This window comes from Sturnira hondurensis, unplaced genomic scaffold (assembly GCF_014824575.4).
Source record: "Sturnira hondurensis isolate 20B ecotype Veracruz unplaced genomic scaffold, ASM1482457v3 Scaffold0022215, whole genome shotgun sequence".
Classification (NCBI taxonomy): domain Eukaryota; kingdom Metazoa; phylum Chordata; class Mammalia; order Chiroptera; family Phyllostomidae; genus Sturnira; species Sturnira hondurensis.
In genome coordinates, this window is record NW_028094846.1 from 12,395,940 (window position 1) to 12,413,356 (window position 17,417).

Consider the following 17,417-nt stretch of genomic DNA (forward strand, 5'->3'; position numbering starts at 1 on the left):
CCTGGCTCTCCACCTGGACCCCAAGAATTTTTTGCTGGGTGATCCTGGACAAGCTGAGACTGGTCTCCTTGTCCCTAAAAGAGAGCGATTATAGTAAAGGTGTAACAGGGTTGCTGTGAGGATTAAATTCGTTCATCAGTGTTTAACACTCCAAGCATATCTGGAAGACCATACACTTACTAAGTGTTTACCATTAAGATTAGAACTCCGAATCACAGACGAGGCTATCAAGGCTCTGAGAGGTGAGGTACCTTACCCAAGGTCAAGGGCGGCAGACTCAAAAATTTGTACCTAGGATTTTCTGACTCTGAACTCACGCTCTTCCTGCTATGACTGTCTCTGAGACTAATTCATCGGAATGAATGTGCTGTTTCCTCTGAGAGACCTAGGCCAAAATAACAACAGCCAAATGGGCAGGAGCGCTCATGGGAAAGTAGGGTCATAAATTACACCGGTGAGTGGTCAGCCCTATTTATCAAGTGCTAGTGTGCCCGAGGCCTCCCACTCAAATGGATGTTCCTTTTGTCGATTTTTCACTTCACCCCTTCGTTTTTTATTTGTATAACATTTACTGTGCTGTGGGGGGTCTTCAGAAGCTGAGGACATGATCCTGCCCCCACCCCGAGGAAGGGAAGGGCAGAGACAAATACCAATGACAGACGATGCTCGGGAGGGTGGGCCCAGGTGCAAGGGGACTGGAATGAGAAGTAAGAGCCTGATGGGACCAGGGTGGGACTTGTCTAAAGGACCTTAAAAGGCAGCCGAGTCGACATTGAACTTGGACTCCGCAGTCCGGATGGCATCACTGCCACCTTCCTAAGGGGTATTGCTCATTAAGAAGATGTAAATCACTCAGTGTTTCCAGGAAAGATCTCCAGGACCTTTGACACTTACGGCAGAGGCAGTCACCGTTTTCTAAATGACCTTTTTTTCCCTTCTGGCCGAGCGACGACATCGAGGCCTGTGTTGGCAATCTGGCGAGTGACCGCAGAATCCGGCGTTGGAACGGGTTTGCCCTGGTGCTCAATGACCAGCTTCTTCATTTAACTTCTGACCTGAACTCTCCTCCTGAGTCAGCGTCTAGAAAACTTAAAAAAATGTACATTTTAACTGGCGAACTCCAATCTCACATGAGGATGTGCTGATATTCTCAAGTTCTGGAGAAGGATGAAGATCGGGCTGGGAGTCTAGAGCGTCCCATCCTGTTTTAATGCCATTTGCACTGAGAAAACAATCACACACAGAGAAGTAGGAGAAAGCTGCAGTACAATAAAATCGTTGTATTTAAGGACAGTGTCCAGAAGGCCTCCTTGGCACTTCGTCTTATTCACTCGAGTCATCTTCTTTCACACTTGAGTACAATACTGTTGCTTAAAAAGGAGAGACGAGGGAATAAGTTGTGGGCATGCAGGGAGTCCACGGATTTCCCAGAATCGGCAGGGGGCCGCCTCATCCGTCTTTTCCTTCCACCTCTCTGACTTTCCGTTGTACGTGTTTACCCACCCAGCCACTCAGCACTGCTCTCTCTGCAAAGCCCAGCTCAAAACCACCTCTTCCAGCCTGCTGCAGTCCTGTGAGCTCCTGCAACATGAGGACTGTAGCTTTTTTGGCCCTTGCCAGTCAGCATTGGGCATGCTACTCAACTTTCTGGTGCAGAATATACCTTCTGAATATAGCATAGATCTCAGAAGGGCAGAAACTCTCGTGTTTACCTCTTTATGTGCTTTGGGCATAAATAGCGATAGCCTTGGCCCATGTTCTCCTGGGCTAAGCCCTGGAAGTCACTGGAGAGGTACCTGGAGGCTAATCCCTGACCTTTCCGCTGTTTACCTTCATGCCTCTGAGTAGCTCGGCAGGATCTGGCCGCAGGACCCAGGCGTTGAGGAGGTGGCTCCCTTTCCACAGTCACCCTGTTCATCTCATTTATTCCTCCCCAAAGGTGAGCCACTCTTTGTAATTTGCACCATATTTATTCACTCTCTGTCTCCGGGCAACACAATATATGCGCACGCGCGCACACACACACACCACACAGTCTTGATAAACAAGATACACTACTGCTCTCAGGAGAAATGCAGCTGCCATAAAAGTGAATGTGCTTAGTTTGTAAAAAAAAAAAACACCAAAATCTTCCCTTACACCGTGGTTGCTTGGATATCAGTGTACTCACTTTATGACCTTGTTTATTAGCTGGAATGATGCCTTGTTTGATCTCTGAAAGTTGTTTCTGATCCTTAGGAGGGGGCTTCTGGGTGTCACTGATAACTTATACACTCGCCTGGCACACAACCCCGGTGATAAATACTCAGGAAGCGCAGTTTGCATTTCTTCCAGGTTGTAATTTCTTCTCTCCGCCCAGCTAGTGCTTGAGCATTTCTCAAATAGTTTACTGAGCAGACTTTCTGAGTGAGCATCTCAGCAAGATCATGCTGGCTGACATCGCCACAGTGGAAAAGGGAGCAGAGTTACCCGGAGTAGAAAGAAACTATTCGGGGGAACAATGGCTCCTTAGAAAAGTCAGTATCAGAGCACAGTTCTAATATGACGCTATCAAATATTTTCCCTTTTAGGGAGCTGCCTCCACCCTAAAAATTCAGAAGAGAAATGTACCATCTCCCCCCTCTCGTCAGCTGCTGGCTGTCACAAACAGAAAGAATGTGAAAGAAGAGCTGAGAAAATGTGAGGGAACTGGTTTGTTACTCACTGTCCCTCCTGCTCAGGTGTTTTATCTCTGTCACAGTGGGTGAATGGGGGAGACCTGCTCCACAAAGTTTTTTATTTCAATTCCTCTTGGCCTCTCATGGCTGCTACGACACCCCCACCCCCACCCCCAGCAGCCCCCTGCTAACAGAAACATGTGGTATCCTAAGGTAGGATGTGTAGCTCGTTAACGATGAGGTGTCGTTTGTGAAGTACAGGGGTCATTTAAACTTCAGAGGAAGTTGATCCAGTGGTTCGATGTTGTCCTCAAGGACATGAAGTTTCTGCCTGTCGTGGGGAAGGCTGTCCTTCCTCATGGTGTCAACGTGGCTGCTGAGGTTCCAAGTTTCACAACCACAGAGCACACCATCCAGGAGAGTACTTTTCTCCCCAAAGCACAAGGCCATCTCTGAACCAGGGACTGTGGCTAAGCTGATAGTTTACGCTGATTGACTTAAGCAAATGAAGGTCCATTCTTGGAGCTGTGGGTCAGATCAGCTTCTCGGGAGGTGTTTCAGCAGCCCCTAGTACTCATCTCATTTTTATCACATCCTATGCCCAGGACAGCCCTGAGCAGAGAGTACCCGGTTCCTTGAGAATTTCCCACCAGGACTCAGAGGCGCCTCTTCCCCATTCAGTCTGCATCAGCTTACTTAGGTGTTGTCACTGCTCCACGACACTGTCACCTACATTTTGTCTTACTTTCCCCTCGTTGACATGTCCTGGGATTGTTTCTGTTCCTATACTCTTGGCCGTACAGATTAGACCTCTCTGCCTGCCAGGACTAATCCTCCTGGCAGGATTATTCCTCAGTTTCCTTTTCTTAAACCAAGTTTTCTCCAACCACCTGCTAATTCCACCTTCCCTCGGACTCCCAGCCACCCACCCAGAAGTGATACACATGCAAGCAGACAAACGGCACCCATAGTAGATGCCCTGTGTTTCAGAGTTGAATGCAAACTGCTTGTGTTTACTCTTCAAAAAAGTGGCCATCTCGGGCTTCGTCCGCTTCATCACCTTTGCACCTAAAATTTTGGCCAGCACCAGTTCAACGTCTCCTTTCAATAAGTAAAACAAGTAGCAAAAATCCAGATGCTTGACAGGAACTCAACCCAGAAACGAACCTCAGAGTGAAATCCAGTCAATAAGAAGGAACGCGACTTAGGGCACGTAAATGATCTTGGTATTCAGAGAGCCCTCAGGAGTTGAGATGTTTATCTGATTCTCAAGATTGGAAGTCTCCCTCTTAAAGATTTAGACTTTTAGGCTCCTCCAAGATTTGATGATGTTTGTGGAAAACTTCGTGGTGATTGCGAAACAGACTCTGGACATCTTCCCAAACCTGTTGTTGCTGTCGTTTTGTTAAGAAATCGCTTCCCCTGCATACTCTTCAGCCACTCAAGTCGGTGAATTTTCCCTAAGAACTCTTCCTCATCATTCCGAAAGCAGTTTTCTGAAAAAAAAAATCTATTTTAGAGACATAGTTAAAAATGACAGGAGTCAAAGAGCCCGTCAGAAAGAACAGATGGTTACATGCTGTGAGAAACAAACGCTTTATTTAAAAATTCCTTCCCCCAAAGCATTAACCAAGAGAAACTGGTCTAGCCCCCAGCTGTTGTTGAGATCTATCCGTCGGTTCCTCGCTCACATTGACACAGAAGAGTTGGATTTATAGTAAAAAATCTTCATCAGCCCGTTAAGATACAAGGCCAGAACTAAGAGACAAGGGCTGGAATGAAAACAGAATGCACAGGCAGGTGCATAGGTGCATCGGCGTTCCATGAAGCAAAACACTTAAAATACCACTGGTAGAATCTCAGGGAATCATGTGTTTATGGGTGTTCATCGTCTAATTCTTTCCATTTTTCTGTATGTTTGAAACCTTTTCCTTTACCAAGGTGACTACTGACCTAAAAGTAAGATGAAAACTATACTTTTTTTTTTTTTTTTTTTTTTACTGAGCCTTGAAAAGCGTGAACAAGGGACTCGGGGAAGAACAAGCCTGATATCCATATCAGGGGTGACAGGATGCTCTGCTAATTGTCCCGTCACGACAAAGATAATGCTCACAATAGGCCAGTGTCTGCACAGTGTTATTTCCAACATGAAATAATAGCTTAATTATGACAGGCAATTAAAAATGGTGACTACTCTATTTGCGTCTCCTTAAGAGACCTGCCAATGTTCTTCTTCATTCTGGCACAGTGTGTGTGTTCGAGGAGTTCGTGGGGGGAGAGGGAGGAGGGATTGAATAAATGAGGCACACCATCTCCTGCTTCTCTAGAGGGACAAAGATATGAAAGAGTTTAAAAGCTACTCTTCTAGGATGTATGTATTATAAAATTGTAGCGAAAGCAGCAACCCCTGCTGCCTTACACAATATGAAAAGTAACTGTTTTTGGTGTTTAATTTTTATCAAAATGATAATTCTTCTCGGTAAAAATGGAATAATACAGAAGAACTCATGAAAACTGATTGTGTCCCCGGCTACCTCTTGATTTATTTTCACCTCTTTCAATTGTTTCTGTATTTAATTCTTTGGCTAGTTATTTTCACAAGTGCACTTACTATAATTTTAACTCTCTATCCTAATTATAATATATAGTTTTATTAATGAATGCATGGAAAATTGAAGTTTATGTCACGTTGACTTCTTCTTTCCCATCCTCTTCACAATATGTCATATTTGTATTAATTTTAATTTTTTTCAGTTGCTCTGTGACATTAAATAATATAATTAAATGACCTGTTTCCACCAACTTTCCACTGCATCATTCCAGCTGGGAAAATGGCCTTCCCCTTCCTGTACAGGCCCCCACATTTCCATCTGTCAGCTGTGTATCATCTCACATGGTCAAAGATTCATTACCAATTACAAATTGTCCCGAAATTCCACCAATATTCCTGCTTTGCGGATTGACTCTGAAATTTGAAAACGATCAGTAGTGCCTACCTTCGTGTAGCAATGGAAATATACATTGTCGACTGCTCCGCTCAGGGGCATAGCAGGATAACTTTTCGTTGTCTGTGGGCTCCACGCCAGGGGTCTCCAGCCGTGTGAAGAGACTGTTCCCAGCATCAAAGCCAAATAGAGTTTCCTTTTTCTCACTGCATCATTTGCCTGAATCAGCATCGCCTTTGGGTTTGCTTCTTCCTGCACCCCATTTTTCTTTCCTTTCTTTTAGTTTTTTAGAGACAGATTATTTGGTTGCGGGAGGTATAAATGGAATTCTTAATTCCTTTCCTCTCTCCTTGTGACTGACCTGCGGTAGACACACGGTCCCTTGCCGTGCTTGTCTTTGGCAGAAGGGCGAGGATGCCTCAGCTGCGTGACTTGAGATGATTATCTTGCAGAGAAAGTCCGAGTGTATCAGCAGTTGCTACGCTTTCCCTCTAGTCTTCGGTTTCATGGCAGGAGACAGAAGTACTTCCTTGATGGGACTGGAGTCTTCGAGAAACGTGGAGACTCGATGGGTGCTCGAGCCCCAGCCACCTGTGGGGGCAGCAGTAGCCCCGGGCAGTACAGAAGTTTTCATCAATGACCATGGCCTCATCATCGGCAGCAGCCTTGGCCTTGGCCTTTTCTTCAGAAAACTGCCGTTGCCCCTGGGGGTGACTCAGCTTGGTGTGGGCTTTGCATATTTCCTTCTTCGTGAAAAATGGCTCAAAGTGCTTAGTCAGAACCTCTTGAAAGTGGTGGTATTTGGCCAAAGGGCATATTGTCTGTGAGTGGTCACTGAAGAATGTAGGATTGACGCATGCCACTTCTAGGAAGTCCCCAGTAGGCTTATCACAGAGCCTGGATGTGGCCCAAGGTGGAGAGCACTCAACAGCTTTTCCATGAAGTTAGTTTGTGGCAGCTTCTCTCCCAGAGCTTTCTCAATCTCTCGTAAGGGCCATCTGGACAGGGGGTGACATAATTAACTGCCTAGAATGTGTTTCATCATCCCATGATTTTCATGAGGACAAGACAGTGTGCAGAGACCATGCAGAGCTCACAGGTGGTGACCCCAGGAGTGTGCGTGGAATCGGTCCCCTCCTTACAGAACTGGCACCCAGTGTCATAAACCCAGCCAACGCCACCAACCACCAGCCTCTTCTGGTAGAGTTCTGGAAGGATTCTCAGACACACACTCATGTCCGGCTCCTTATGGTGGGGGAGAAAAGGCTTGGCCACGGCTCTGCCTGGAATGAGGCTCATCGTGGGAGTTCCAGACACTAGGAATCCCAGCTCAACCAAGAAACTTCTTACATGTGTGAGGATCTTAGAGCAGATGGTAAGTTTCTGCTTCATGAAGTCATTCAGGATCGAGTCCAGTGATTTCTGACAGTGTGGTTTCTTCATCTTCGAGGCCAAAGTACAGACGAGGTAACATATGCAAGCAGGGAGACAGCAGTGTGATCTCATAGCGGGTGATGCTGAGCTCACCCCTCTCAGTCTTCCCAGAATCCCCCTGAACACCAATCATGTCTCCTGATGTAGTCTGTTATTAATACGAATAAATTCTTCTTTTGATTTATAATTCCTGGAATTGGCCGTGACTGGCAATTGGACCCCCTTTTCTGCAAGGTCATGGATGAGCTTTTCCTTGGATGTGCCTTTGGCATGGGTCCTACCTGCCACCTTTAAGAGGATGTCACTGAGGTGGTCCCCGGCAGCAGATGGTTGTATTCTTGAATGACACGAGTGAGTGAGACATCCAAAGAAGCTTGGCTTGGCGGGCTGCCTCGCTGTGGAAAGCCAGGGACTGGTCTGGGCCCCAACTCTGCCTTGGCACCCACGTTATCATGTGGGTGCTGAGGCTGGTAGCAGCAGCCTTGGCCTGGCTTAGCTGTTTCTCATGGTGCCCCTTCTGCTTGGCTTCCTTCTCTGCTACTTTCTTCTTAGCCGCCAGGCCTCTCTTTTGCTGGTTTGTGCTCAGTTTCGGCTCTCGACCATCCATACTCACCTCAGTCCCTGTACCACAGCCATCCCTCTGGGGACCCCGACCTGAAAAGAGCACCACCTGTTTCTCATCGAGTGTCTTTTCCTGGAGTCCTTTTTGCACGGCTCTTATTTGACAGAACAGGGGGCATTCCAGTATTTATGATATCCTCCATTATTACCAATTTCAATGGCACGTTTTAGTCCTTTGAGGCTTCTCTCCTGGTCCTGTCTGCTTTCTTGCTCCAGGTTTTCTAGATCCACTGTAAATATCACCCTGAAAATTCCTGTCATTGTTTGCCTTGGTTGGATGGACTGTTTCTTGGCTCCGTGTCTTCCTTTTTCTTTTTTATTCCCATTTTGCTGGAGTATCTCCTCCAATGACTGAGACAAGCTGCTGGCAAACTACGTTTTTTAAAAATGCTCTCACGCTCTCATCTTCTCTCATTGTTAGCCAAGTAGAGAAGTTTAGGGTAAAATCATTTTCTTTAATGTCTTGAAAGTACTCCACTTCCTGTTTTTTAGCATCCAGAATAATTCTTTAGAAGCCTGATAACGGCCCGATTCTCTTCGCTTTACTGGTGAACAATGGCATCTCTCTGAACGCCTCGGGGATCTTTTCTCTTTAGTGTTGGGTGATTTTCTGAGGTTGTACCCAAGGGTAGGCCTTTTGAAAATTCATTGTGCTGAACACTGTACCTAGTTTTCAGTTCCAGGAATCTCTCTTCTCTTTATAATGCAATTTTCTTGTCTCCTTTTTTTCCTGAGACTCCTATTAATAGGATAATGGTTTTCTTGGATCACTCTTGTAATGTCTCATTTTAAATTTCATGCATTTCTGTCTCTTTGACTCATTCTGTGTTTTGAGAGATTTTTCTCAACTTTAATGTTTAATTCTTCAATTGAATATCTAATTTCAGTAATCGCTCCTTTAGTATCTGAGAACTCTTAGTTCTTCTCTGATAGCCCATGCTGTAGACCCCCTGTGGCCCCCATGGAGGGCCTCAGACCTCCCTTCAAACAGAGCCTGCTGGAAGGAGCGTAGATCACTGAAGACTTTTGGAATCCACTGCCACATTCAGCCCTAGTTCTCACCTATGGGGAAGCTCCCAGGCAAGGACAGAGCATGGTGGGGGCTGTGGAGCCTGGTTATTCTGCAGCTGGGGAAGCTGCAGTGGGCTGGCTGAGACTGTCTCAGGCTTCAGTGCAGTCTGAAGTGCCTAAGTCCTTCCTCTTTCCTCCCCCCTTTCCTTCTGAAACTGTCAGACGTGCATCACAAATTGGAGGTCTCTGCCTACTTCTGTTCCCTCTGCCTTTACCTTTCCAGGTGTTTCCTCCCATCTCCTGTACTCCTTACTTCGTCTTGGTTCTTGCTTCCCAGAGGCTAGAAGTGACGGGGCATCCCATCCTTGTGTTATGAGTTTGCTCTTTTCATACCTCCCTGAAAATATCTGACTTACTCTCGTAAGGCCCCATACGTCTCACAGGTGGTATTTTAGTCATGAGAATGATTTAGTAGATTCAAGGCACATTGCAGTAAACTGAAATTAACTAGAAAAAAGAGGTCATCGACACATCAAAAAAAAATCAGGAAGGGGGCTAGGGGTGCCCCAGCCCCAAGTTTCCAGAGAAGACAAAATTTTTCACAATTCTGAAAGATGAAATAATATTGCAATAGCAATGAAAGCATGGTCCTGTCCTATCTGTTACTGCATGAAATTTCAGATCTTCTGGCTAGATATACAGTTACCTCATTCAGGTAACCTGCAGCAGGTGTCCTAGGCTGCTTTGCACTTTCAGTTGTCCTAGTAATTGCCCGAGTCTGTCTCACCAGGGGACTTTAGGATCAGGGAGGGCAGGGGCCATGTCTTCCCCTCAGTGCCTGCTAATACTGACGGCAATAATAACTGCGGTTTCCGGCACGGTAACTAGGCACCAGGTAAGAGAGTAAACGCTTCATCTCCATGGCTTCCCTAATCCATGCCAACAACCTAATTTAACGGATGAAAACACCAGCTCACAGAGAGGTTATGTAAGTGGCCCGAGTTCTCACTGTTAGGGGGAGACACCCAGCTGTCCGCCCCCAGAATCTGTGCTCTTGGTCACATCCACATACAGCCCCTGCCGTGCCGGACATAGAGAGGACACGAACATGTCAAGCTACATACAAGGATAGGCAGTAAAAACCCACTAATGCCGTGTCAAATGTATTCTATAAGCCTGTGATGGGGAAGAAATGGATATGCACGTCGAAAGAAGCAGCATACACCTGGAAAGGATCTTTCTACGAGGAAGCACTCTGTTTACCATGTATCAAATCCGATTTCATCTGGAGTTCCTGGCACTGGGGAGTTCTCATAATAAGCCACTTTTTAATCTTTGAAATACAAATGCTGGTTAGGAGGCAACAGCTAACAAGTCTTTTATTTTCCCCCATTTAGGGCCTCTGTGGGAAGGGAGGTGATGCATTAATATATGCATATTTGCTTTCTTATAGAAAACCGTCTCTGCTTAGCAGAGTTTCTTCTCCTCGTGCCCCTGGAGAAGTAATTAGACCAAGTCATTGACTTTCTCTGCTATAGCTCATGAGTCAGTTTTCTTCCTATGAAAGCCAAGGCTTTGGGAACAAGCGCATGTCATTGACCCAGAATCAGAATAAATATGTTTACCCAAACAACGTGCTCAGGAATTTGGCAGCATCTTCTGTGATCTTTTTTTCCCCAATCTTCAGAAACATGAACTTTGGTAACAGCAGATGTCATCCTTTGTGTTCTTGGAATTCCTTGGAGCGCCGCACGTACGAATTGCGCGTCATGACAGTTACTGCTCTGCACTCGGCAGTGTATCGGAAGGTCAGGATTTATCCAGGAACTGAATGGGTGACTCCACTTCCTCTTCTTGGAACAGTTTAACTCTATGGAGGCAAAATTCCCTTTCTTGTTTCCACTAATCTTTTCCACCACCAGCCAACAATGCCATAACGTACATGTTCACCTCCCCGACTCACCCCTTTCAAAGTTATCGGAATATAAAGTAGTGACCACACAGGCTTTAGAATCGAGCTGTGACATGGACCAGGAACTGGTATGCAAGGATGTTTGCAGACTGAGGCTGGTGGATGCCTGGGGAGCCGTTTCTGTTGATGGCCAATCGAAGGGCCCATGGAAAACAAACACAGGAACCCCTCTGGACCCTAGCTGACAATGTTTCACTCTTGGACTGGACAAGGTTGTGCTCCCTCGTCCAGAGGCAACTGAAGTGTTTGCTTTTTCTCAAGTCTGCCTTGAGACCAGCAAAACTTAGAACGTTTGAAATATTGTAAGGAAAGATGGAATCCATCTGAGGGATGAGGAGACCGTTGCCCTAATGACCTGAAGTTCATTCATTCTATAAATATTTATCAATGATTTACCACTCAGTTTTTCTGTGAACCTAAAACTTCACTAACACTGATGTCTAGTTTTTTAAAAAAGACCAAACCAAACCAAACCAAGAAAGTAAAGAATATAGTTCTATGGCATAAGAAACTCTTGAAGGGCACCCCTAAACGGATAAGAGTGGTTACCAGTGACGGTGGGGTCGTGGGGGAAGATGGGAAGGGAGACGGGAATGAGGCCCTTTTACACTTTTTAAACCTATAAGACGTGAATGTGTCATTCACTCTAAAATTAAATGATTTGATGTGGGTGTACTAGGTTCACACAATCTAGTTTTGCTTCCAGATGCGCCATTTCACCTCTGGGTAGAGCTGTAACCTAAACTCAGTGCCTGAGTTCCCTCAGGGGCAAAATGGAGTTCATAGCGCTTCCTACCCTCCTGAGGTGTTCTGAGAATTGAGCAAAGTAATTCCACGCAAAGCCATTCAATCAATGTCCAGCTTCTAGTAAGCGTTCCATACATCTCAATGATAACCATGACGTTGCTGCTCTCTAGAAGTATTTCATTTTCAAACAGTATGTGTGGCTTTTGCTGGTGATTGGAATTTTGGGTAAAATTGTGGATGAATTTATTCATTTGTTTGTTTGTTTTTCAGTGCTTAAAGCATTTTCCAAATTTCCTCTAAAGATCACGCAGGTGTGATGAGAAAATCAATAAGGTGGGTTTTTTTTGTTTTTTGTTTCTTAAAGATTTTATTTATTCATCTTTAGAGGGGAAGGGAAGGAGAGAAGGAAAGAAACATCAATGTATTGTTGCCTCTTGTGAGTCCCCTGCTGGGAACTGGCCTGCAACCCAGGCATGTGCCCTGACTGGGAATCGAACCTTGATACTCTGGTTCACAGGCCCGCGTTCAATCCACTGAGCCACACCAGCCAGGGCAATAAGGTGTTGTTTTTTAACAAATCTATCCTCTTAACAATTTTTTAAGTGTACCATGCAGTGAACTATAGGCTCAATGTTGTATAGCAGATCCTTAGAATTGAGTTTTTTTGCATAGCTGAAACTGTACACCCCTGGGCTGCCAACTGCCCTTTCTCCTCTCCCCCTGCCCCACCCACAGCTTCTGGAAACTACCATTTTACTGTATTTCCATGTTTGACGATTTTAGACAACTCATGTAAGTGAAATCATCCAGGATTTGTCCTCCTGTGACTGGTTTATTTCATTTACCCTCTTCTCCAAGTTTCATCCATGTTACCTCATATGGGAGAACTTCCTTTCTTTAAGGCTGAATAAGATTTCATTGTGCGTATATACCACATTTTTTCTTTGTTCTACTCAGGTTGTTTCCACATCTTGGCTATTTTGAATCATTATGTGATGACTACGGAAATGCGAATATCTCTTTCGTATCTTGATTTCAGTTCTTTTAGATAAATACTCAGCACTGGGCTTGTTGAATGACATGATACTTTTATTCTAATTTTTTAGGGGCCTCCATATTGTTTTTTGCAGTGACTTTGCCATTTCACATCCCCACCGGCAAGGTGCGATGTTTCCTTTTTTTCCCAGTCTTCTTCAGTCCTTGGTATTTTCTATAATAGCCACCCCCAAATGCGTGGGGTGACATCTCATTGTGGTTTTGATTTGCATTTTCCTGATGATGGATGGTGCTGGAACATCTTTCCATGGACCTGTTGGCCATTGATATGTCTTCTTTGGAAAACAAATGCCATTCAAGCCTTTCGCTCATTCGTAAATCAAGCTATTCGTTGCTTTTGAATTTAAGGAATTCCTTATATATTTTAGCTATAAACCCCTTATCAGATATACAGTTCATGAATATTTTTTTTCATTCCAAAGGCTGCCTTTTCCCTTGCTTAATTGTTTCCTTTGCCGTGCAGGAATTTTTAAATTTGATGTAGTCCCAGGTGTCTGTTTTTGCTTTCGTTTTCTGTGTTCTTGGTGTCATAGCCAAGAAATCATGGCCAAGGACAGGTCTTGAATTTTTTATGTTATGATTTCTTCTAGAATTTTTATAGTTTCAGGTCGTACGTTGAAGTCTTTAATTCATTTTGTGGGATGCTCAGTTTCTTTTTCAAAAATAATCTAAAACCCCTGTGCGTTCTCAGTCTTCAACTCTGCCAAGTGGGTCCGGCCTTCACCTCTGCCCTGCTCTGCCCCTCTGAGAAAGCCTGGCCCATTCACGCACTAGCTTTTGCATACTCTGGCTTTTGGGATAACTATCCCTGCAGGTTCAACACACTTTTTCCTTGGTTCCTTGTGTTTTTTTAATTGTTTTTCCTCATCTAATTTTTTTGTTTTGTATTTCTTTAAATTGCTGCTGCAATTTTTGTTTACACAATAAATCATAATATAAGATGTGGAAAATGAACAAATGCACCCTATGTACCATTCCCTGAGGCCATGCCTATGCAGTGACTGACTGATAAACAAATTTTATTAATGGCTTGTAATGAATTAACATGTTAGCCTTCCAAGGTAATATACTGACATTTTAAACAGAAATTTTATACAGATTATTAGAGACTGGTACACACTGATATAAGCAAGTTTTGTATTTTTAAAAAATTTTTGTTGGCTTTATTGGCATGGCATTGGTTGTAAAATTATACGGGTTTCAAGTGTACAATTCTATAAACATCACCTGTATATTGTGCTGTGTATTTACCACCCAAAGCCAAGTCTCCTTCCGTCACCATTTATCCCATTTTACCCTCTCCTGCCTCCCTCCACTCCCATACTGTTCAGTGTTTGTGTCTCTGAGTTCTTTGGGTCTTTGCCTTAATCCTTTACCCTTTTTTTTACCCAGCTTCCCAACCTACCCACTCTGCATCTATGAGTCTGTTTCTATCTTGTTTGTGAGATCAGTGTGTGCATTAGAGCCCACGTACAAGTCAAACATACGGTATTGGTCTTTCTCTGACTGGCTTATTTTACTTAGCATATTTTTCTTCAGGTCCATTCATGCTGTCACAAAAAGTAAGACTTCCCACCTTTTTATGGCCGAGTAGTATTCCACTGCGTGTAAATGTCCCACAGTTCCCTGTTGTTTTATCTAAGTCCCGCAGCTGGCATTAGGATCCTAACTGCAGCCCTGCTCCTGACCTTCTGGGCTAATGTGTGCATTTGTTTGCTATTTGAACCTTGATGGTACTTCAACTTGGGTGCCAGACAAAACAGACTTGGCTATCACCGTGGCTACACGGGCCCAGGCTGTCCCCTGGGCTGGGGGAGGGGTCGACAAGTAGGAAGTTACGACAATTCACTTTTTATATGGAAGATAGAGCTATGGGCGTGGTAAAAGAAGCAGCACCTGGGCATGATTTCCAACCAAAAAAGTATAGAATGTATCAAAGAGCCATCTGAATTTCTAATGTGACATGAGAAGCACGCCTTCTGGTAAAAGCATTTTACAGAAAAAGAGAACGGCACGACACCAGGCTGATGGGGAAGACAATTCCGTCAGCAACGGCTGGAGCTGTTCCATGTAACATTCCAGGACAGCTTAATTTGGAAAAAACCAATGATGAGAAATCGCTCTCTGAAAGAGTCAGGACAAGCCAGCTGTATACTAACCTTTGGAGTTTTAAAGAGGGGAGGGCGATGCGGGTGCATTTCCAGCCCGAGGGCTACTTTGGGTTTGACAGCCAGAGGGAACCTGTCCTGGTGGTTGGTCCTACCCAAAGCCTTTCTTAGAAATGCATTCTGTGCATTTCTAAGAGGCTGAGAACAGGAGTCATTACTGCATTCTGTGTGAACTATCAACAGGCATAATTCGGACACCAGCGCATGCTTGACATTTGAAATAATTCCCTTTACACGGACATAGGAGTGAGAAAGAAAAGGTGAAGCAGAAAGCGACTATTTCTGCTGGCTTGAACACGTCTACAGTCTATCTGCCTTCGTATTCTTCAGTGTCAATTTTATGCTTATATAATTTTCTAGAGAATGTTTAACGTTAACCTGGTAATGTAATTTTCTTTTCCCATGGGTATATTTCCCCCTGGTAGATATGTGAACCCAGGTATTATGAAAGCTAAGATGTATATTTTTATTTATTCTCCTTTTCCTCCTCTCCTTCGTGAGTTGTAGAAAAAGTAGCAGAAAGTTTCCTTAATACAGAGCATCGTGATCAAAAAAATAGAGTCACATAAATTTGATTTTGATACTCAGATAGTAAGAATTCATCAGCAGTTCTAGAATGCTCTGTAAATGGCCCTATAGGACACTTATGAGTAATGAATGTTGCTTCACAACTATGTCCTGAGGGTCCTCCATAGAAGAGGAGCAACATAAAAAGTCACAAAAGAGAAGAACAAAGGAAAGGATATTTATCAAGCATGTAACATACACCAACCCTGTGCTCAATGCATTATACACTTTAACTCTTTTATTCTCCTCCAGGCTCTAAAGAAGGGCGTCACTGTCATGATGATGATGATCACACTGACAATGACCTTGGTGGTGGTGGCAATGATAGCTCCAATTATCAGAACTTGATGTGTGCCAGGCACTTACTATCGTCACTCAATCTTTATTCATTCAAAAATCACTTATTGAGTGCCCACCCTGTGCCAGGCACGGTGCTAGGCACTTGAGATACACTGATGTACAAAACGCACAACCACTCTGGCCCTTGGGGAAAATTGCTGGTGAGAGTAACCCTGCAGACTCGCAGGCAATACACATAGACGGAGGGAGCAGCAGAGAATGTGCTAAACGGGAATAAGTGCTAAGAAAATAATAGGTCAGAGTATTTGGAATCAGCATGGTGGTTCAGGTTGCAATTCTGAATAAGTGGTGATGACAGTGGTGGTGGGTGACATTGAAGGAGCCGAAAAGGTTGGCCGCAGGGGCATCTTGGAGAAGAGGGCTCCGTGCAGAGGGGGCAGCCAATGGAAAGGCCCCAAGGCAGTGGGGTAGGTGGAGCGTTCAAGTGCGGAGGCCAGCGCAGCTGGGCAGAGGAGAGCGGTAGCTGGGGGTCGGGTCCTATAGGGCCTGGCAGGACAATGGAAGGAGGTTGACTTTTACTCCTCATGAACTGATACACCACAGATTTGATCAGAGGCTCGGCATGGTCTAATGTATATTTTTAAAGAATTACTATGGTGGTTTTTGTTGAAAATAATACTCCACCTTGCAATGGTTTCCTGAGTTTCCTAGGCTTCCAATTTTACAAACGAGAAGCTAGGGTAGAACAATCAAGTAACTTTTAAGTGAGCGGCCAAACCAGGACTCAAGCCCGAGCCAGGCGCTGTCTGACTCCCGAGCCTGGACTCATGTTATCATGGCCTTGAAAGACAAGCTTCTAGGTTCACCTCAGTTCAAGTTCCTGGTGACTGAAATACAGATTTCAAGGATAGCAAGAAGCAGTATGTTCTACTAGGCTCGGTATTTGGAAGGCAAAAAGAGTCACGGATTAATTTAGCAAGTGACTACTCAGTTCCTATGTTTATCGCCACCATGTGAAGGGTCAACGGTACACACTCACCGCTTAGGTGTCTTGGGGTCTAAAAGGGGAGAGATGGGTATTAAATAAGTGTAATACAGTATTCCAGGATTCATTTTTAAAGACTCTATATGCTGAGGTGGGGGCCAAGAAGAAGCGGTCATTGCTGTGGCCGAGGGGTACGTTAGGGTATGTGGCCCTTTGCAGTGGGCCGAATCCTTTCTCACATCCAGTGTTTTGTGTTGTCTAGTTGTTCACTTGCTCTGAGTTTGGTTCCAATGGCTGGAAAAGCAAGACTTTATTTTTTTCTCTCAAGGTTCTTTCCAAGAAAAAAAAAAACAAAGATTTTTTTTCTTGTAAAACTTCCCCTCGGTTTCATATTTTTTCTTCTAAAACTTCCCCTCACTGAGTTCAGTTTTATCATTTCAGTCTGTTGAGTTCTTCGAGGTGGGACGCATTGCAGACTGAAATCCAGAAACTGGGAGGAAACAGAAGGCTGTCTCCTGTGCCTTTGATGTCAGCTAACTCTGTTTCATGGCCTGTGTGTGTGTGTGTGTGTGTGTGTGCGCGCGCACCTCAGATTCCCAGAGATCCTGCCAGGGCCGTGCTCCCCATCCATGGGCCTCCCCTAACCTCCCCCCATTTTTTTGTTGTTTAAGAAGCTTAATCAATATCACGCCACCATGTTGGAGGCGGTGCCTCTGTTGGATGGAGCAGCTGCGTTACCTTCAGGTTCTCCACGTGAGCTCTGGACTCTCTGCTCCTTTTCCATCTGCCGCCCTGGCCTGATCCTCCCAAGGTCACCAGCCGCCGGAGAGGCAGCTTTGTGAAATGGAGACAGGATGGCCCGTGGGCACCTGGTCCATGCTGCTCCCTAGAATTTCCGATTCTGCAGTGTGCTGAACTCCGTGACACTGAGAAATCCAGGTACCCCACTCACCT

The 17,417-nt window shown here is 44.8% G+C and overlaps 1 pseudogene; it reads right to left on the reverse strand.

The window, feature by feature from the left end:
- Window positions 1–6,021: 6,021 nt before the first annotated feature.
- On the reverse strand, window positions 6,022–9,100 carry LOC118979258 (lysine--tRNA ligase-like; annotated as a pseudogene).
- Window positions 9,101–17,417: the final 8,317 nt, after the last annotated feature.